At 40.6% G+C, this 22820-nt stretch overlaps 1 pseudogene; it reads left to right on the plus strand.

Annotated features, from left to right (window-relative positions):
* Positions 1-15051: 15051 nt before the first annotated feature.
* On the plus strand, positions 15052-16150 carry LOC109461225 (small ribosomal subunit protein uS19 pseudogene; annotated as a pseudogene).
* The last annotated feature ends 6670 nt before the right edge of the window (positions 16151-22820 follow it).

Below are 22820 nucleotides of genomic sequence, written 5' to 3' on the forward strand. Positions count from 1 at the left end.
CAGGTGATACGGTTTCTGGTGAAACGAACCAGAGAGGTTTCTGAAACAAGGCCCCAGATATTAAGAAAAATATCAGACTAAAATCTCTTATGCTGGAAATTGGAGGATTCTTCTCGGCAGCACCATCCCATTGAAGTCACCACATTTGAGTCACCAATGAAACAGCCAGTTAGCAACTAAACCAGTTAGCAACTAGTGAGGCATCGCGCATACCTACTTCCACTTCTTGCATATGAAAAAAACAACCTAGGATCACTAGACATTTGAGGAAAGCTTCCAAGACAAGCGAGGAAGACCAAAACAAATAAACAAACAAAAGGGAACTCAGTGATGACAGAGATATTGCAAGAAGCAGTAGAGAATTTCAAGAAACCAGGAAACAAGAACAGGTTGCTATACAAGGGGAATAATCAGAGAAGAAGTAAGAGTTCTTGGATACTAAAAGTATAATAGCTAAATATTTTTCATCAGCAAAAAGTTAAAATGTCGAGTCAAACAAATCTCCCCTAACATAGAATAAAAAATCGACAGGATATATAATAAAAGAGAAAAGATAAGATAGGAGAGAGAATTTATTCAGGAAGGCCAATTTCCCAAAAAGAGACTAAAGGATGTGGCAGAAAGAAAATTATCAAATAAATAATATTTTTTAAAAAAATTTCCCAGACTCTAAATTGGAAACGCTCACCAAGTGTCCAGCACAATTAAAAAAAAAAAGTCCCCATCAAAACACAGTGTCACAAATTTACTGGAATGCTAGCAATAAAGAGAAGATCTTAAAAGCTTCCAGAGGGGGGGAAAAGTTATACAGAAAGAATGACATCAGATTTCTCATAACAATATTAGAGGCAGTATTAGGCCTGAAAATGCTGAGTGAAAAAAATTTTGAGACTCATATCCTGGCAAGCCATAAATCAAGTGCGAGAATAAAATAAATTTTAGACATGCAAAGTCTCAAACATATCCATGGACTTTTTCCTCAAGCTGCTACGAGAGGATACATTTCACCAAAATGAGGAAGTAAACCTAAAGGAGAGAGAGAAATGGGATCCAGAAAACAGATGATACAGCAGGCAAGAGGAAGGCACAGGGAATTCCCCGGATGACGACTGGGCAACTGGCCCAAAGACAGTTCTCTTTGGAGCGGAAAATGAGTAATCATTAACTATAGAAAAAGCAAACCATTATAAAAAACAGGAAAAAGCATCATGAGCTATAACTTGGCTCAACTAATATGTGTGTGTGTGCATGTGTGTGTGTGAGTGTGTACCACAAAATAGGAATATAACCCAAAATTCTGATATTATTGCATACTATGCCAAGTGCCACAGTTCGTAGTGCTGGTCACCGCTGGTCACTGCAAGTCAGTAGTGGAAATGACCAGGGAGAGAATTCAGGGAACAGCCTGATGCTGGTGAGCCTCTGGTTATACCTTCTTTAACAAGTCTTACCAAATATTCATGGCATAAACTGACAAATCAATGAGTTTTAGAAATGAATCAATTACATATGTATTTCTCTTTTTGCCAGAGAAGTTTCATTAAGTATGCAAACATCAGACATGCTAAATATAAGATAATTTGTAGAAACTGTTCTCCAACAGTCCTGAAATTCTAAAGTTTATTTCAATTTGTTACACTTTTTGCTATGCTTTTTTGGCACGGTATCAAGTGTTTTCAGCCTCAACAAAGAGCTATGCTTTATTAAATGTCTGTTTTGATCCAATCACTTCCAAACATCTATTTTCATCCTCATTCACCATCTTGAAAGGTAAAAAATTATGACTACATATGAATTGTTTTAAAACAAATTGCTTGAAATAACAAATTGGCCAAATGATTAATTAGGTAAAAATGAATATTTCCAGACATAGATTTTTTGTTGTTGTTGTTGGTACATGTTAGTCATCTGGATGTATTATTAAGCAGTTTTGGTACTCTTTATGAGTTTTTATTCATTTTGCAAGTTTTTTTATTTGGAGAGCTACCCAAAATTTTACATGCATTTTTGCATTTTTGTCCATTTTTTGTCCATTTTTTATCCAGACTGTTTGTTTTCAAATATTATATTTACTTTTAGCCAATTCTGCCTACTCTGTCTGGCAACATTTTTTGTGAGTTTTACATTTTTATGTCCTTCTAAGCAAACTGATTGAAAGTAAAATGGTCCAAAATTCTTGTTTCTCATCAGTAATTCACGTGTTGATGAATGACTGTGTATCCCAGGATGATTTCTTGATTTTTAATTAGAATTTTTTCATTTTAATTCATTTTCTTTAGCTATTTCACCACTTTCTAAGTACTTTGCTTTTGAAAAAACTTAAACACATTTTCTGGCAGTCATGCCACCGTTCCCTTTTTAGTAACTGTAAAATAAAGGGAACTGTACCATCAAGATGTACAGTAATGAACTTGAGAAAAAGGTATAACAATGCCTATTGGAATGTTCAAATAACAAGAAATAGTCTGGACAAATATTCCTCAGCTTTTTATCCCACATTCCATTTTTTAAAATAACATATTAGTGTTCTTCTCAATAATACCTAGCAAAAAAATGTGCAAAAAATAAAAATATTTTGCAATAAAATTTATGGAAATACTAGTTAATGAGGCAAAAGTGGGCATTATTCTTACTGATATTTTACTTTTATTAATTTTGTCTTTATTGTTCTTTTAGCTTTATTTTATCTTTTATTTCTGAAACTTTGTTCATTTTCATAAATGACTGGAACTAAACTAGAAATATAAGGAATTTCAAAAGCAAACAGAGAAAGCATTAGCTAAAGTTGCTAAACCATCTTAGAAGTCACAAAACAAAGATTTTCAAACAAATGTTCTTTTAAAAATGTTTTTAAAGTGCGTGAAAATTGCAAAGAACAAATATTTGAACAACCAGAGGCAGAAAATACCAATATTCAACCAATTAGTTGTCTTGGCATATTAATTGGCAAGTAAATCATCTGTTTGCCTTGCTTTTGTTACTGTCAGGTTCCCGATGAGGAAAGTGAGAATGGCAGAGATCACATAACTCGTGGACTGTCATACAGCTAGTGGGGTCAGAGCCAGGACATGAATCCAGGCCCATTGACTTTCATTGGCATCTCCTCTCCTTTTTTTCCTGCTTAATACTCGTAATACCCATTTCCAAAAGGCTTGTCAAGTAAAGGGGAAAATCTCATATCTTGGTATCCCTTCCTTTTAGTTTTAAAAATAGTTTGATGTGAGGGGAAATTGAAATCAATGGTTAAAAAATAAGACTTTGAGATTCTAAATTTCATATACATTTCACATACTCCTGAACCAGAAGCATCAAGGTTTGACCATTCTGGCAAAGCTGAGCCCCAAAACACATTGGATTCTGAAAAATGCCTTTCTTTATGCCAAAGACGAGGCACAGAGAAGGTATCTGGGACAAGTGTCTTCTTTGTACATAGTTCCAAACCAGAAGAGCGGTCTCTGGGCCAAAAATCCCTGGGCCACTTCCAGGTTTCTTGGACTCCTTCTTGATTTATCAAATCAGAAAGAAAAAACTTTTAAACATGCAATGTATTCTAATCAGAACCAGTTCATTTCCCTAATGTTCTAGCTATTTAAAGTCTGTGAATACAAACCATAGTACATATTCAGTACAATGGTACATGCTTGCCAGAGAGAGGAAGCCCTTGACTAAACTAGCAAAGACAGATATAAATAGATAAATAAAAACTGAAATATTTTTTAAACAAAGTAAGCTAGATTCTTGGCTTAATTTCTTTCAATCTTTCTCCCTCTTTTAAAGTATTAACTTTTAAAATGTTAAATATTAATATTAAAATATTTAATATTATAGAATATAAAACACATAACATTGTGTAGTGTATAGTATAATTTATATAAGTAACATTAATTGGTATTAAATATGAAATATTACCCTCTTTTAAAATATAAAATTGTTTATAATGCTACTAAACAAACCTCACTTTAAAATTCACTTTCTTTTTTTTTCAGAATCATCATTTAGAACATTTCAAAGGGGGGGTAAGGGAATGAATGAATGTCAATCATACATATTATCTCCTTTAATCCTTACAACCATCTTGTCTAAAGGGCACTATTCTACCCATTTTATAGATGGGATGGGAAAATCAAGGCTCAGAGAAATTAAGTAATTTGCTCAAGTTCACAAAGACAGTAAGCGTCTGAATAAACTTTGAGGCTGAGTCTGCTATTCCAAAGCCCCCAGTCTATCCTGCCTGTGGCATTGCCTCCCAAGGCAGGAAAATTCTCAAACACCTGAAAAATTATTAACTCAGAGGGAACTCATGTTAAAAGCATGTTAAAAGCAACGAATGAAGACCAAAGGTCACTTATCTCTCTGTGATGCAGCAATCTCACCAAACATTTATCTTTCTTGAGATGACCCCACCAAGTAAGAGGAAGTCTATGAACCAGGCCTATATCCCCCGCCTGGAGATCCATCTTAAGAATATTGATTGGAAACTACATTACCCTTCAGGCAGCTTTTTAAATGTTAAACAAACGTGGTTGTATCCACAAATCACAGAACATATTCTGAGTGGATAAGATATCCTTGTAGTTTCACGTTGCCTGATTCTGGCAGCTTCTGTCCTCAGCCCTAATTCTCAGTGGTAAAATGTAGTGCCCAGGGGTTAGGGCACTGGAGTTGGTGGCTGGAGTTTCAGAATTGCCTGATGGCTTCCCTTTCCTTAGTTGGCTGTGCATTTCAAAACAGGCAGGCGTGGGGAACGCATCAATTCTTACATAGTCCGTATGCCTAACAATAGGCTTGAAGAAATAGGAGTTCCTTGTTTGATCTGTGAGCAATTTGTGGGTCATCCTTAAGACGAGCACAGAAACAACGTGAAAGGGACATTTACTCCAACAACAGAAAAAGGGAAAGGGTGCACAGAAAAACCGGGACTCAGGAATGGGTGTGACGTATCACAAGACAGCACGGGTTTTAGTTTTCAAGTCACAGGATGATGAAGAATGGCAGAAACTGTCAGGGGGATGATGTGAGCTTGAGAGGAGAGCTACCTTTTCGACTTTTTTTAAATAACGGGAGTACTCGTGCTACTCGTTTTAGATGCCAGAGCATCCAGGAGCCAGTCCCTCTCACTGGTGTGTTTCTCTTGGGGGACCCCCATTTAGAACTCCAGGGCGTTGACTAGATTAGTCTATCAAGTCCTCCTAACCTTGGGGAGTGTCTCATTCACTCGGCTTGACTGGAATGCTGTTACATCTTAGAGACTAGAGTCCCCTGTAAGTATTAAAAGTGCATCTTTCTGTGCTGGTCCTTTCTGTAAAATCAATCAGATTGAGCTCTGAAACATAACTCAAAGACAGTTAACTTTGACAAGAAGAAGGTACTGAATGTGATATCCCAGGATTGAAGAAGAACTCTTATGTTTTTCCCCAAAATGAATCATGATTATGCAAATGTTTGCATGCAGCATCTATTTCACTTTATCATTCTTGGTCTTCCAGAAAACCATATATCATTGTTATTTACAAAATCAATGTAAGAGCTAATGAGTTCCCTCCCTCTCAGCTCTGCAGCCATCAGCTTGGTGTTAGCCTGCACTGGAAAAAGAGCAAACAAGCCAAGAGCAACACATGAATAGTACTCCTAGCCGCTTGAGTAGCCTGCAGTGCAGTCAAGTATGGTGCTAGTACCAATACAACCACAGTTAGCTAATGCCGTCACAAGCAAATCCAATGTACTAACCCTACTGGAAGGCCTATTACATTCCACTGGACTTCTGTGAGCCTACAGAGCATCCAGAGGCAGGGACATGCTTTTTATCTGTTTGCCATATTACTGCTACTAAACATGGATGGATGGATGGATGGATGGATGGATGGATGGATGGATGGATGGATGGATGAATGGGTAAATGAATGAAAGATTAAGAAGCACAGTCTCTGTAGACATAGGGCCCTGGGTGCAAATCCCACCTTGTATGACCTTTTGGAACTCTCTGAAGTTCAGTTTCCTCATCCACAAAGTGAAGATGAGAACAATAACTATTTCACAAGGTTTAGGAGAGGATCAAATGATAAAATGTTCCTAAAAGTGTTTCATAAACTGTAAGAATGTAATTTAACAAAAGATTGTATTGGTTTAAATGATACTGAGAAAAATGTTGAATGCTCTGGAGGGTATTTTTGGAGCAGGAGAAACTCTTTGGAGCCAAAATAAAAACAGTGAGGCAAGGTCATGAATGATTAAGGGAGGTGAGCGTCTGCTACTGTCTATGGAAAACAGAAATCAAAACATAATTCCCTAAAAACAGGAAAATGAAGCTTTCAAGTATTGAAAAAAATTGTGGCAACAGACCACGGTCATCATTCCTGCATAATGTGAGTATGTTTCAGATTATAGATTTCGTTTACTCAGGGCATAGTCAGAATCTCCCAAAGCCGTCATTTTCTATTTTGAACGCTTTTCCAAATATGCAATATTCAAAATAAATGGTTAGATGCCACACACACAAAAAAAGAGAGCGCTCGTGTTTTTAATAGCTTGTGAAATGCAGCCATGGGCCTGCTGGTTGGGGTTGAAAGGAAGTAACCCATAAACAACTCCATCAAGCGTGACAGAGCATGTTCGAGCTGCTTCACACAAAGGAAATTCTTCCATACTTCCAAGTCCTGGGTCCCTCCGCAACATCACATCCTACTGGCAGAGACAGGACGCCCTTCACGAAAGCCACAAGGATGCTTTGCAGCCCTACTCTCGGGGCTGAGAGGTGTGAGGTTTAAAGTTTGTAAGAAATGGAGGATCTATTTATTGCTCACCTCTAAAATTGTTTGATAAAATCTTTTTCAACCGCCTTATAAAGTTGGGGTTTAAATGAAAGCTGATTTGTGCAAGGGGGCAATTTCAATTTAATTTTACTTTGGACCAATTGAATGTGCATTGGAAAAAAGATGTCTCTTTTGAGGAGGAGTAGAGATGTAATTCTTTTTGATTCCTTCTTCCAGCACTTAGAATTTCCCCTCAAAGCAGTGACAGAGTCTACTCAGATAAGTTAGTAGATTCCCTCATGAGATCTAATGAAATCCACTCAAGTAGCCAGAGGGAACTGAAAGCAGAAATCTGTTCTGCTGTTGGTCCACTCAGTCATTTGCTCTGTGAGTGTGTCTCGGTCCTTCCACACCTCATCAACTTCCCCTTCACGGTAGACAAATGGGAGCCATGGTTCTCACCCTCCGGAATGAGTCCACCTGGCCAGTAGCAGTTTACGGCTCTTCTCTACCCTCAAAGGTGAGTGGGAACTCTTTGTCCCTACTCCATGACCCCTGATGATTGGTCCACTGGGACCCAGGCCAGGGAAATCAGTCCCTGAAAAGTGTCACCAAATCTAAGAGCTAGTCATTTTCAGCCACCAGGACAGCTAAATAGGGAAGACTATTCTGCAAGGAAGAGAGGATAAGTAACCAGGAAAGGCAGAGAGGAGAGGCCCAGAGGAAGGGGATTTCGGGGTTCTCAGTGTCCCAGATGCAGAATCCCTTCTTGACGTCCAGCTGCCTCCCAGTCTTTGGAGTTCATGAGGTGCCCCAATCATGAAATCGATAAAATCCCACTGTTTGGACATAAGCTACTTAGTTCAGGGTGGGTTTCTATAACTGCAGCCTAAAGAGCCCAGCTAACATATTCCTGTCACATAAACTCCCCAACTATATCAGGCACGACCTGTGAAGCCCAGCCCTGTGACCCCCACTCCACCTCTCTGTGTGCTGACTCAATCTGATTTATAGATACGAAGCCTGGAAGAGCCCTAGCGAACATCAAGCTCATTCCCTCAGCTTACAGATATGGAACCCGAGACGTTAAGTGACTTGCTCAAAGCCACCTTGTCCACAGTGGGAGATTCATGGGTGCTCTCTGTTATAGGCACAGCACCTTAGGCGTAAGTCTTAGGGTTTTACAATTTTTTCCCCCTCTACCTTTCTGTGCATGTGTAACTCTTGTTTCAGTGGGAAAGAGTGTGCTCTAAGAAACCTGATATAGGAATGGAAGAGGTTGGGACACAATTCCTATGCTCCAAGTCCAGATACCATGGGAAGATAGTGTGCTATGCTGGAGAAAACAGGGTTTGGGCATCAGACTACCTGGGTTCAAATCCAGCTCTACCATTTACTAGCTGGTGACTTTGGAAAGTTAGTTCAAGTCCTCTGAACTCTGGTTTCCTCCTGTGGAAGTGAGGATCACACGGCTATGCCATGGTGTCAATGTCAAATGACGTGAAATCATTACCTGTAAAATGACAGGTACATCACCACGTAATGCGGACTCTCATTAACGGGCAGACCATCCCAGCCGATGGAGGGAAAAGGGCCACTCCTGAGCCTTCACTGGGTTTCCTTACCAATACTCTCTGCCAAGTCTGAAAGGAACCACAGCTTCCCCAGCTGTGAGAGAAGAAAGCAGACGCATTAGAGATTAGGGAGAGCTTAAAAAGCCACCTGGTGAAGCATTCACGACACTCCCAACTGCTCCAAATAGACATGTGTTAAAACGGGTTTTGTGCTTTTTAACTACTCTTTCTGATTTCCAGGTAACTAGGACATTCGTTCACACCCTGGAGCCAAATACTTTCACGTAGATGTTCAGAAATACTCCACTTATTCATAGCATTGATATGTGAACTATTTGAGAAATTTATTTTTTCAATTCGCCCATCCCTACTCCATGGGTCTTCATTTCTGAGGTCACACAAAAGCTCTCAGGCGCGCCTTTGCTCACTGACACTGACAGAGAAAGTCATTTAGCAAAGTGGATATTTATTTAAGTGACTGGGCGTTGATTTAATGCTAGTGATAAATTTGTGGATCTTGCTCTAAAGACTGTTATTCTAGGTAATGTAATTGTCATGGATCATAACTACAAGACAAAGTACAGCTTCAGCCATCCCGCTTGTTGCAAGAGGATGGAATGTCAAGTAATGTTTTGACTATGGAGCATTTCCTGGAGAACACAGAACAATAGACCCTTCTCAATACGGGATTAAATACATATGAAAACATGTCTTGAAATTTGGTGGCAGCATGGGGCTATTAAGGAGACGTGGGACTGTGTTTCTTTCTTTCATCGCACCAAACAGCATTCAGTTCACGACATTCAATGGTACCCCACTGCCGCGTGGAACAGCTTTGCTTTCCTGTTTTGCTCCGTGAACCCGCCGTTTTCCTACCTCTGTGTCTTTGCATGTACTTTTCCTCCTCCCTGAAATCCCTTGCTTTTTTCATTTATTTCACCCAAACTTAACTGATTGTTCTTCATTCCCCAAAAGTCAGCTCAATTCCCACTTCTTGGAAAGTTTCCCCGAGAGTCCCAAACCGGGCGGAGATCCGGCTCAGTGTTCACAAAACCGCTTCATGGTCCCCAAGGGACTAATGGAGGCCGGGGTCCCTATCAGTGTGACTTCCTCCATGCTGGGTCCACAATTCATTCATCTCCGTGCGACAGATGCTCAATAGATAGTGTTGAATGAATGGCTGAATCAGTTCACAAATGAATGAATGAATGAATGAATGAATGAATGAATGAATGAATGGCTTTGATGCCAAAAAGAAATGAAGACAATATTTTTTGTGACTTACACGAACTGGGACTTTTCTGCCATTCCAGCCTGGCTGAAAGTGCCCACCGATCGATGCAGGCCTGAGCAATTACATGGTAGAAAACACGCATCTTTACTTTTGGAAAGCAGTTTGTTTTAGGAACAATCTGACATTACAGATCATATTTTTTCCTTTCTCCTTTTCTACTTTGTTATTCCCAAACTACTTTCAGAAAAACAGGATGTTACTTGCTTCAGAGTTCACTTATTTCTGATCATGACCCTCCATCAAAATGCTTAGTCCTTAATGAGTAGGCACTAAAGAAAACTGCAATACTTCCTTTACCGAACACCCCCCACCCGCCCAGCAAAAGAAACCATGATGTCAGAGGGGTAATGAGTCACAGCAGCAAAGAGAGAGACTATTAAACCATCATCAAGGAGGTCTTATTTAGTCCTGTGTCAGATACAATGGGGAAAGTAGAAAAGAATCCCACCATTCATATGATACATATGCGTTCATAGGGTTTTCTATGAGAGCCCACCCCAAAGCTTCCTGAATAGGTGATAAAACGTGGAGAAATGACATGCTGTCAAGGAGACCGACTTGAAGTATTTAAATATTGTATGTGGAAATTGTCTAGATTGGCCTGTCATGACCATTCTATAGCCCTCTGACAATATGGCAGGAAGGAAAGTTAAAAAGTAGGTTACCAGTTTTCTTAGCAACAGTCTGCTGATGAATCCTGCAGTTCAGCCTCATGAGAAAGGCTTCCTGTCTCCACGGTGCACTAGGCTAGCCGGGTAGGTTCTTTCTCTGTGTCTTATCTCCAGGGTCGCAAGGAATTCCCCTGAACCAGTCCACATGTAGACAACCTCTCCTGCTCATTAAATGCCTCTCAAATGGAGACATTGCAAAGTCTTTCTCCAGCCATTCCGCAACATTCTAATCAGATCTGGAAGAGCTGGAGCTGGATTTAAATGTAAATGCAAATAACAGCAATCTGTATGCCCAACACTGTATTAAGTACATTCCTCACAAAACCCCTTTGAGTCTCCTGGTATTATTATCCCCACTTTATAGACGGGGAAACTGAGACTCAGAGAGCTCGGCCAGTTTGATTACTTACGGAGCTAGGATGTGGTTGCCCCAGATGAAACCCAGGCCGTCTAAGTTTTAGGCACATTTTCTATCCCCTACGTTTGGATGGTCTCAATGGTCTCCACACTTGATCAGAACACAGAAAAAGCCAGCAACACCCCTGCATGAAAACTATTTAGAGACTGTGTCTAAGGCACTTCTCTCCTCAAGGCTGAACAACAGTCGTCCTTTAATGTGTCTTAATTCAGATGATTTTCAGGTTCTCACCATCATCATTATCATCATCATCATCGACTCCTGTCATCAGAACTACCATGCACTTCACTCATACTGTCAGCCATTTCCTTTATTATACATCCCCACAAAAAGCCTGACATGCACGATTACCCATATTTGTGAATGCACAAACAAAATGCTTAGTGAGATGAACTAACTTGCCCAAGACCTGGTTTCCGGCAAGCTGCAAAGCCAGGATTCTAACACAGTGTTAGAGCGCCCCAGCTCTCCTTGCAATCCTTTGCTACACCTGCACTGTTGAAGCTCTTCTTCCTATCTGAGGTCTTCACAGCCCTTGTTGAATAAGAATCAGTCACAGAAGAGTAATGCTAAACCCAGGGTGGAAAGAAAACAAGCCTGCATGCCAGCATTGTGTTTCAAATGACAGCGCTCACTGCTGATGCAAAGTTGTCTTCCTCCACTGCACATCTGACCTCATTTCTTCATCGGAAAGACTGTGGGACAGTATGGAAAGGAAATAACCTGACCCAGGACATCCAGTCAAGTTCCTTCTCTTTAAAGGAACTGGACAGGAAGTGACTAAAAAATCGCCAGTTGACAGACTTTGCTTTGGAAGGTCTCTTATAATGCTGTAGGAAATTTCCAAAACCCTTCCCGATTTAAAATGCTTGGCAGGCTACTTAAAATGTTTTCTCCCTTAGTTTCCAGAAGAAATGCTGGGCAATGTGGTGGAGGTAAGTGCCCTTGGGCACAGGGTCACACTCGCTCAAAGTTGCCCTTGGAAGGGCAGTGGAGACAACATGCTGGTTCCGAGGGGTGTGACAGGAGGATCTGGAAGGGAATTTGCATAGCATGTACATTATTTATTGTGCACAATTTTATGCACAATTATCACCACGCTATCATTATTGGGTTAGGTTTCAGTGGTGGCTTGGTGGTGGTGCCAGGGAGCTAGTGAAGCCACTTGAAGCCACTGCTTAGCACTGCCTTCCTTGATTCAAGGAAAATAGCCATGCTGAGCCTCCATTCCTAACCTGTAACCTGGAGATAAAGACAACGACCACATAGAACTTCATGAAAACTCAGCGAGTTCACACATACAGGACTAATGCACACGTGGAGCTTCTCACGGAATCACCTGGGGACCTTATTCCAATGCAGGTTCTGCTTCACTGGATCCCCAGCAGTGGAGCCCCGCGTTCTGCATTTCTGACAGTCTCCCCTGAGAAGGAAGCGCTGCTGGCCCATGGACCACACTTCGTGTAGGAGGGTTGGGGGAAGCGGGTGAAAAAGCACAAAACTACTACTTCATCACTCAGGGAAACCTTGCTGTAAAGTGCAGTGTAGGTCCTAACGTAGCAACGCATTCTAATAACTTTTTAATTAGTAGAAAACTCTGGGGACCTTGGTGTGTGTCAAACAGTTCTCCCCTCTGAAGAAATGCTTCCTACCTTCCTTCTGGACCTGACACGGAGCAGAAGATCTGATGAGCACAACAACCCTCTTTCTAAATGATTTGAAGGAAGAAGATGCAGGCTGCACAGATACTGGAAATGCATGATGTCACCTTCTGCATTCAGAGAAAGGGCTGTCCCTAATTCAAGCCATATTTCTCCCAATGAAGTAGACATATTTGAAACTGGAAAGCATCCAAAGAAAATATGAAATTCAATATAATTCTGCAAGTCCTGGCCTTTGCCTTCTTGTGGCCCAATTACCTACCTGTGCCTGGCATGGCCCTTCCTCTTACCTCATGCTGGATGCCTCCCAATTCTAATTCCTACTTGAGCTCTCAAGTGAGGCATCTGTGGGTGAGAAATCTATAAAGCACTTAAAGGTTGTTGAGAGCCTCCCAGGAGTCAGGCCATGTGCTAAAAGCTGTAATGGATTATCTCAGTTAACCCACTACGAAGACTTTACAGATGAAAATATTCATAAAGATAGAGTGTGTTACAAGGTCACACATCTACTAGGTATCAAAACGGTCTCAAATTGAGGCCTTCACAACTTGGGGTTTCTCAACCTCAACACCATTGACATTGGGAAGCAGATAATTCTTTGTCCTTGGGGTGCTGGTCTGTGAATTGTACAGTATTTAGAACATCCCTGGTCTGTACCTACTAGATGCCATTTGCAACCTCTCACTCTCGTGATGACAACAAAAAATGTCTCCAGACATTGTCAAATGGCCCTGGGAGACAAAATTGTCCCAGGTTCAGACTCTTCCAACCCAAAGCTTGATAAACATCTGAGCACCTGATAAACAAGGACAGTCATTATTTTTTAACACCTGACAAGGATCAACCCTGTTATGGGCTAAATTGTGTGCCCCCCAAATTCGTATGTTGAATCTTAATCCGCAGCACCTCAGAATGTGACTATGTTTGGATACAGGGCCTTTAAAGAGACGATTAAGTTAAAATGAGGCTGTTAGGGTGGCCCCAATCCAATCTGATTGGTGTCCTTGTAAGAAGAGAAAATGTGGACACACAAACGGACACCAGTAATGCATGCACAGAGGAAAGACCACGTGAGGACACAGCAAGAAGGAAGCTGTCTCTAAGCCAGAGAGAAAGGCCTCCGAAGAAACTAAGCCTGCCAACACCTTGATCTCTGACTTCTAGCTTCCAGAACTGCGAGACAATAAATTTCAGTTGTTTTAGGCACTCAGGCTGTGGTACTTTGTTATGGCAGCCCTGGGAAATTAATAAACTCCAAAAAGCCACACTGAGCTTCCTGCCTTTACGCTCCCACTTTGCTTAGAACATACCTTGGAAGATTTCTAAATCAACTGCAAGCCTAGCAAAGTAACAGGTTAACTCACGGCAATGCTGTTTATAATCCATGTTTCTTTTCCCAGACAGGGGATAACCATTTGCTGGAAAAATATTTTGGAATACTTACACCGTCATAACAATTTAGATCTTTTGTAACTACTTACCATTTACACCCCACCACTAACTCTTGTTTGTGTCTTTAATGAGAATATACTTCTTTGAAACTATGAATAGAACGGCAATATGGTATCGTGCCAGGATAGCAAGGACACGCCTAATGTCACTCCCCAGTTCCAGCTCACAGCAGACATTATAATGATGCTTGAAAGACAAGAATGCCTCAGAATCCTTCTTAAGACTAGGCTTTAGGCAAGACAACCAGAAGATTAGAGGTGGTGGGAGAGATGAATCTTTGTACTACCCTAGATGTAGTGCAGTGTTCTCAACCCTAGTCAGATGTTGGAATCATTTGGAGAGTTGTAAAAAACACATGGGTGCTTGTCTCTAACCCCCAAATTGTGACTAGTTGGTCCGAGATAGCATCCAGGCATCAGCATTTTTCCACTGACTCTAACGTATTGTCAAGATTGAGAATACATACTGGTTAGTCAAACAGTACTCATGCTTGAGAACAATAGCTATTCATACAGCTATGCATACAGCTCTCGATTTCTTCTTTTTTAAAAAAATCGGGGAATATTGGAGAACAGTGTGTTTTTCCAGGACCCATCAGTTGTTGTCCTTCGATCTAGTTGTGGAGGGCACAGCTCCGCTCCAAGTCCAGTCGCCGTTTTCTTAGTTGCAGGGGACACAGCCCACCATCCCATGGGGGAATTGAACCGGCAACAGGAAATGATTAGAAGGAAACACACCAAAACTGATCAGTCATGGAGGTTTTCAGAATCGTTTAATTTTTTTGTATTTTCTGTACTTTTCTAAATTTTCTTCCTTACCCATGGGTTGCTTTTACCATCAGAGGGGAAAGGCATTACTTTAAAGAGCTACCGTGGGTGCAGATACATTAAAGACTAATACCTTTGAGGAAACATCTGCTGAAGGAAAGTAGAAAAAGTGCTACCATCGCCCTCGCTAAGCAAACCCTGACCGCCCCCCAGCAAGTGGGCCTATGAGAAACCGGCGAGGGATGGATGCATCAGGAGGTGAGGGGAAACTGCAGGCAAACTGCTGGTACTCCTGTCTCAGCAGGTTGTTCTTCAATTAGAAAAATGGCAGAGTCTCTCTGGTCAGTGCTTACAAGGCTTTAACCGCCTCATCTACAAAACTAACACTCTACCTGTGGAGGACACAGGGGAGGGAAGAAAGGACCCAGCACGAAGGACTGGAGAGGAGGATTTACCTTAAAACGAATAAAGCTGAGCTGTCTGCAGAACCGGCAGGATGGTGGAAGCGGGGCAGCAGCAGCCGCGGGCCTTCCGCAAGTTCATCTCCCGCGCGTGGGCACGTCCGATGAGCAGCTGGTGCCCGTTGCGCAGCGCCCGGCAGCGGCGTCTGAAGTGGGCCTGTGGGGGAAGCAGCACGGCCAGCTGGAGCGCCTGCGCAAGAACAAGAAGGAGGAGCCGTGTGGAGAAGCCCCAGGTGGTGAGGACACACCTGCGGGACCTGACTGTCCTGCCCGAGATGGTGGGGAGCATGGTGGGCCGCGACAATGGCAAGACCTTCACCCAGGTGGAAATCAAGCCTGAGATGATCGGCCACCACCTGGGCGAGTCCTCCATCACCTGCAAGCCCGGGAAGCACGGTCCCCCTGGCCTCGGGGCCACCCACTCCTCCCGCTTCATTCCCAGCAATGAAGGCACAGACTTCTCTAAAGAAAAACAAAACAAACAAACAAAAAAACACCAAAACCAAAAAAACAAGCAAAAAAAAAAAAAAAAACTACTGAAGCTGAAGCTTCAGGGCACTCACTCCCGCAGCCCCTTCCAGGACCAAGGACTATGTTCTCGTGGTCATTTCCCCAAATTTGCAAAAGTAAACTATTTTAACAACCAATTATCAATATGACTGCAGTCGTTTCCATTTTGACTTCCCTCTGTGACGCTGCTGCTCACTCAGGTGGCATTAGATTGGCTGTGGCTTTGGGACCATTCATCTAGTCAGTCTCCTAGCCTCGCACTGTTGACATTGGGAGGTGGACACTTCCTTCTGGTGGGAGCTGTTCTGTGCATTCAAGGATGTTTAGCAGCATCTCTGGCCTCTGTTACCAGATTCCAAAATGTGTTTAGACACTGCCAAACATCACCTGAGGTGAAGGAAGGATGCAAACCACCCTCCCCCCGCCCCCACACACACACCTTCAGAACCACTGACCTACAGAATATTGAGTTGGGGACACGTGTAATTTGGGTTTAGAGGGGTATAATTCTACCGCTCACAGCTGTCCTGGTAGGACTGGCTTTCCGGAACATGCCCGCAGCTTTCTGTGCTGACTCATCCTATGTAACATGAAAGTGTGAGGCCACAGGGGGTGTGTGTGAGTGAACAAGTCCATGGCTCTTGAAACTTCAAGTATGTGGGTAGTGGAAGAGAAACAAGATTTACAATGTATGCAGCTAGAAGCTACTTTACAGAAAGTTCTTCCCAACAGACTTGTTAAGAAGGGGTTTCTTTTCTCATCAACACATTTCTAATGCATATGAATTACAAATGCACCAAATAAGGAAGTTTCATGTATTTTTGTATGCAACCAATAGAAACTATTCTGACACAAAGAAGCAAATTGTAACCAACACATTTTCTAAGCACACAAACATCATTATTTCCTAAAGAAGGAGAGATAGATTTTAAATAGAAGTAACAAACAGGCTCCTAGATTTCTCCATCATCCATCAAATGAAGAGGAAGTCATCAAATGAACACATTAGAAAAACATGTTGCCTTTTTTCCCCCCATTTACATGAAATTAGTGCTATGGATGAAGATCAAATAAACACATAATGCTGGACTCAAACAAGAATGTCAGTGACAAACTGGTTAATGAGTGCTGTCAATTCAAAGAATATTTGCATTTATTATTTCACAAGAAAATTTGAAGAGCCCTGAAATAATGGAGTTCTTCCTAAATTTGAAACAATGCTAAAATTGTACACAACCCCAATAACAAGTTGTGAAACTGAGCAATTGCTTTTTAAAACTATCAATAGCAAAAATAGAAACCAAAATCAGGTTACTTTCCCCAGCCATGCCAGAAGAAAGACAAGATTATCTTCCCGTTCTTTCAACAGAAAAGTATAACATAAAACGTCATATGAAGAGGCAGTCAAGGGTATGCAGATCAAAGGTATAGGAGAAAACATATTATATGGGGTCAGGGATCCAGTAGTTAATTAATAAAAAAATTATGTTATTATTCTGGATGTTGTGAAGTTTGTCACAATTATTGGCTTTTACATGTCTTAATTTTGAGATTTTCTTCATTCTAGTATGTTTTTTATTCAGACTTTTGTATTTTTTTCTTATGGGAATCCCCAAATTGCATACGCTTCAGGCCTCCTCACCGCTAGGCCTGCTCCTGAGCACAGGCCCTGGATGTGTGTCCTGTCAGGTCATATTCACACCCTGTATTATCCCTTTTACAATTAATCTAATTAATTGGACCATATACCTCTCTCCAAAACATATTAAGGACTCTGAGACTTAATTTAGAAGTACCGAGAAATCTACATTATGGAAGAAGAGTCAGCTAGCCTTTATTCCCAGACTGTGGAGTCTGTCCACGTGTGTTAGTGACTCTGGTATCAGAAAATAGAGCCAACACCCCCTCATAGCTCCAGCAGAGGCACAGAAACTCTGGAGATGGCAGTTAGCATGACTGAGCACCTATCCAATCAGCTATGAACAAATCAGCTCCATTAAATTATCTCCTGTTTTTAAAATATAAAAGATATGTTAGGTAAATTATACACTGAATAGGACAAAATAAATATATTTAGTTTATCAACACACTGCACTAAACAGGGACCAACTGGAGCTATGTACTTATTTGTAATATTAGGCCATTTACACTGATAATATTTATTTTGGTGTTCTGAGGGGGAAGATTTTTAGCCTTGTAGGCCATCTGGGAGAAGTCTGTTAAATTTTCCAGAAAGTTCCATGAGTGCCAAGACTATGTGATAGTATCTAGCACAGTGCCTGGCACATATATGTGTTGAACAAATAACTGTTGAATGAATGAGACTCTACCCCTCTTCCCTGCTTCTTGGAAGTGAGGGAGGGAAGGACATGAGTGAATATGAGGAACCATTTCCTTTGTGCAGTGATCCCTGTTTAAAAGGAGAAACCCATTCTTCAGATTACAGAATTAAGTAGATTATTTTAAAGGAAGCAAGGATGGATTCCAGTAAACATCTTAATAGCATCAACAGACCACAAGATGAATCCTCTGAGAATCCAAAGGCAGCTAGCTACAAGGGGCTTATTTATTTATCTTAAAGACTAGATTTAGCAAAATTCTTTCTCATATCAAAAATCAGGCAATCCAAAGATTGAACCTCTGGAGGATGTAATTAATTGTAAAATATTTTCGGTTTCCATGCCTGCATTTCTACATATCTGTTAGGACTATTAGCCAGGAAAGCATATTATATATCCTCCTCAAATGTGTGATTTATAAAAGCTGCTTCTATCGCAACACTGATTTTTATTACATAGTGGGACCATTTCCTTCCTTCTCTTTTGAAAATGTACACCTCTAACACCATATTCCACAGGAAAAGTTTTCTACAGCCAACTTTATAAAACCATTATATTAAAAAAAATTCTAAAGATCATTCCAAAATCCTGTCCTCACCAATGACTGGTTTTGTATTTGCTAGACCCAAATCAATATACAACATTCCTATATTCTCTTGCTTTTGCCTTTTGTAGATTTTTATTTACATGTTCATCCTATTTTTAAGGCAGTCTGATCATGCATGAGACTGAGAGCTGAGCTTGCTGCTTACTCTCCATCTCTGGCATTTAGCTGAAGTTCATGGTACAACTTTTCCACTCTGGTCCTTTATATTTCTTCCTGTCTACTTACCAATGGTCAACCCGAGTAAATGAACTGTCACTTAAAATAGATGATTTTCCTATTAAATTATCAAATTACTAACCTCATTTTGTGTTCTATTTGTAAAGGATATTACTTCTTTCAAATGTATTTTTCAAGATCACATAGCTGATGACAACCTAGTTTTCCAAGTTAATTACTTTTGAAACAGACCACTGGGGGCAGGGAGGAAGCAAAAAATTCCAAATGATTCAAAATATTATAGCAATAGGCTTCAGTTATATTTCAACAACTTTCACAACAAACCCCAGTGTCTCTTTTGGTAATAAATAAATAAATAAATAAATAAAATACAATAAAATAAAATCTCATAACTTTATTGAGAAACACAAACTCAAGAGGCCAAACATTTTTAGAAAGATTTCAAACTTATGGTTTAGTTCTTTGTGCTTTAAAATAATAGGAAAAAATAATAAAAAGGAGTCTAGAGTAAAACTGCCAAAATGCAAATTTAAATTCTTCTAGCTACCTGCACATGGATATTTACAGCAGTTTTATTAATAATTGACAAAACTTGGGAGCAACCAAGATGTCCTTCAGTAGGTGATGGATAAATCAACTGTGGTCCATCTACACGATAGAATATTATCCAGCACTAAAAAGAAATGAACTACCAGGCCATGAAAAGACATGGCGGAAACTTAAATGCATATCACTAAGTAACAGAAGCTAGTCTGAAAAGGTTACACAGAGTGGCATTATTCCAACTATATGACATTCTGGAAAAGGCAAAATTGACAGTGAAAAGATCCATAGTTGCCAGGAGTCCGGAGGGTGGGTAGTGGGGAAGGATGAACAGGCAGAGCACAGAGGATTTTTAGGGTAGTGAAAATATTCCATATGATACTAAAATGGGGAATTCATATGTCATTATACATTTGCCCAAACCCATACATTTGTCCAAATAGACATTAGAGTGAACCCTAATGTAAACTATAGACTTGGGATGATTAGGATGTGTCACTGTAGGTAGACTCATCAATTGTAATAAACCCCCCTCTGGTGGAGGATATGGACAAAGGGTTAGACTATGCATTAGTGGGGGCAGGGTATATGGGAGCTCTGTACCTTCCTCGTGGTTTTGCTGTGAACCTAAAACTGCTCTAAAAAATAGTCATTAAAAACAAACAAAAAAGGCAGTGCATCTCCTGGGGAGTGAGTCTATTCCCCTCATTGGAGATTTTCAAACAAGAGGGAGGACCTCACTGTCAGATTTGTGTACAGGACCCAGGCAGTGGATGTGTGCTCAGATGAGATCATTTCCAAGGTTTTTCAAAACCTCAGGTAATATAAGATATAGTCAAAACAATTTAAGTCAAAACTCTACAAACAAAATAAAATGGAGAAAAACTCTGAAAGCAAAAAAAAATTTTTTTTGCATAGATAATTAGGAAATTTAACATCAAAACAAGATGGTTAGTAAGGCATAATTACTGTTTAAAAAAACTCTTCTGGCTGAATTTTAAAATCTGTTATAAGATAGGCAATCGAATGATGCTGGTACAAGTTCATACGAATACTCTGATAGTTCAGTTGCTTCATGTTGTTTATAGTGAATTGAGTGCATTGGACTCTGACCATGGACTCCATATCCCAGAGTCTTCCTTCTGAAGAGGTAATAGGCCCAAAGGACAGGAAGTCCAAGTTAGGAGAGGGGCCAGTACCTGACTGCCCACAACCAATCCACACATGACTTTGGCTCCTAGTGCCAACAGAACTAACACTTAACGCATAGGACCCTGATGAAGTTCCCAGAGGTTATGTAAAATTGGAGAGGAAATAAAATCTGAAGCTGAGTTGGTTAGACTGCCCCATCGTGGAATTCATCTACTGCTAGCATAGCCTTCCTGAGCTGGAAACAGAAGCCAACTAACCAAACCCCATCTCCTGAGGCCCAGAAAGGGAAATGACCAGCCATGGCGATCGGCTGCAGCACTGGAATGGGGGACTCAGGGCCCTGCACTTGCCTCTAAAGTCCTCGTAGAGCCTTCCCATATCATCCCACCCTGAAATAGACCGATTCTACTCCGTAACCCTTAAAGTGATTGTGACTGACGCTTTCCATGGAAATTCTACTTGCCTTCAACAGCAGCTCTTTGTTAGCACCAAATTCTATCCCATCTAGCCCATCCCTGAGTTTGCTGTGCTTTAAAGTGGGTGCCAAAGGAGGAAGATAATGATGTTAATTGAGTCTTCTAATTTCTCCCATAAAAGTTATGAAATTGCTGGATGAAGTGAATTTATTATAGAGTAAATGTGTGGGGGAGCAGGGGGTGGGGGCTGTTCCATTCCATTTCCCGGGTCTTTGGCTGATGAGGCCTTTGAACTCCTGCCCACACCAAGCCCATGAATCAGTGTCATCGACCATGTACATTTAGATAATTGAAATAATACAGATGAAATGGATACAAAAGATCTACTATTTCATGAATAGCGACTCCTTTCTATCAGTGCATCAACAGGGAAGCAAATTAGACCACCTACATTCCTGCTTCATACAAAAAGATGCTATCATTTTGCCCACATCTTTCTACCATCCCACCTATTTTCATGTTCTTTCTGAAAAAGTGCTAATATGGTCATAGCATCTACACAAGCTTCTAATGAAAATTATAATAATTCTGAATGGAAATGATGCGGGAATTTCTACTAATGATAATATACAGGAAGAAAATTGAACACAAATGTTTATATTTTCTGTCTTCACCGTGGTTATAAAAAGCTTAAGCATACAAAAATTGGAAGGTTAAAAACTCAGCTTACTATAAACTTTGAAATCCTATGCTGAAAAAGAATAAAAGTGTTCATATGTAAAGCCACTTAACCTGCTATAAAGTCAAGAAGGAATATCATTCTTAAAAATTAAATACCCCTAAAATAAACAGGGTCAGGAAGGCATTGTTGTTATGAGACGACTTCATTAATTTTGAACACAATCATGAATGTCCAATCCTGGTCTAGAATCCCAGGGATGATGATAAATCATGCTTCACCTCCCTTACTACAAACTAACACAAATTTGAAAGTGACAAAACACATATTATTCAAAAGGATTTTTCTAGATCCATTTCCAATTTCAATATTGGTTTTTCTATCTGGGATTGAAGTTCAAAATGCTAAAACAAACCATTGGCCTCCAGTCATAAAGAAACTAATGGATAAAGAGAGCACGTACTATTGACCAAAAATGCCAGAGAAGAAAGCTTCTAAAGGAAATCTCTGTAAAAATAAACACGTTGCTAATCCATGCATGATGTTACCAATGCACTTTGTCGCTTGCCTTCTATGTCACAAGATGACATCGTGACAGTGGTCAAAGTTTAAAACATGGTCACCTTAGCAAACATTTGGGAGCTGTTTCCATCCTTCCTCATGGCTCTGCCCCTCTCCCTGATGATAATTCTTCCTTAGTGTCTTTTCCTCAGAGCACATGAAAGACACTTGCTATGTATTTGTGAATTAGTTAATTAATTAGCGAGCACACCCACATCTCCAGGGGGTCTCTTCCACCTAGCCTAACAACCTAGCAGGAGAAAGGTAATTTCCTCTTAGGGAGCCTCTGGAACTTGCTGCTTAAACCATCTCGATACCTCCTTGGCTTGACTTTTAAATTGGGTGTTTCTCCACATAGGGGTGCTCACTGGAACTTTTTCTACAAGTGCCCAGATTAAACCAACAACAAAGGAGAAGAAATCAGTAAGTCAATCATAAACAAACTCTCATTTCTCTCTGCTACCAAATATAGTCAAACAAAACCAAAAAACCTCCAGCACATTCTGGGGGACTTTTTATTTCCTTTTTTTTTTTTTTTTCATTCCTTAAAATGTGGGTCTCAGCGCTCCATGAAGGCATGAATTCCAGCATTTCAGTCTAGGCGGGTGTTTAGTAGAGAGACTTGGGAGTTTCGAGGGGTAAAATGACACCAGAGCCAGGCTTCATGGGATCCGAAGAGCCCTCTGTCTCTAGGGATACCAGTAATAGGCTTTGTACAATTATGAGAAAATAACAGTCATGGGCATGTATTTGTCAAGCCAAGCATAGACCGCTCACCAGAAGGAATTC

This window comes from Rhinolophus sinicus, chromosome 4, assembly GCF_057876585.1.
Source record: "Rhinolophus sinicus isolate RSI-liver-muscle chromosome 4, RSI-T2T, whole genome shotgun sequence".
NCBI lineage: Eukaryota > Metazoa > Chordata > Mammalia > Chiroptera > Rhinolophidae > Rhinolophus > Rhinolophus sinicus.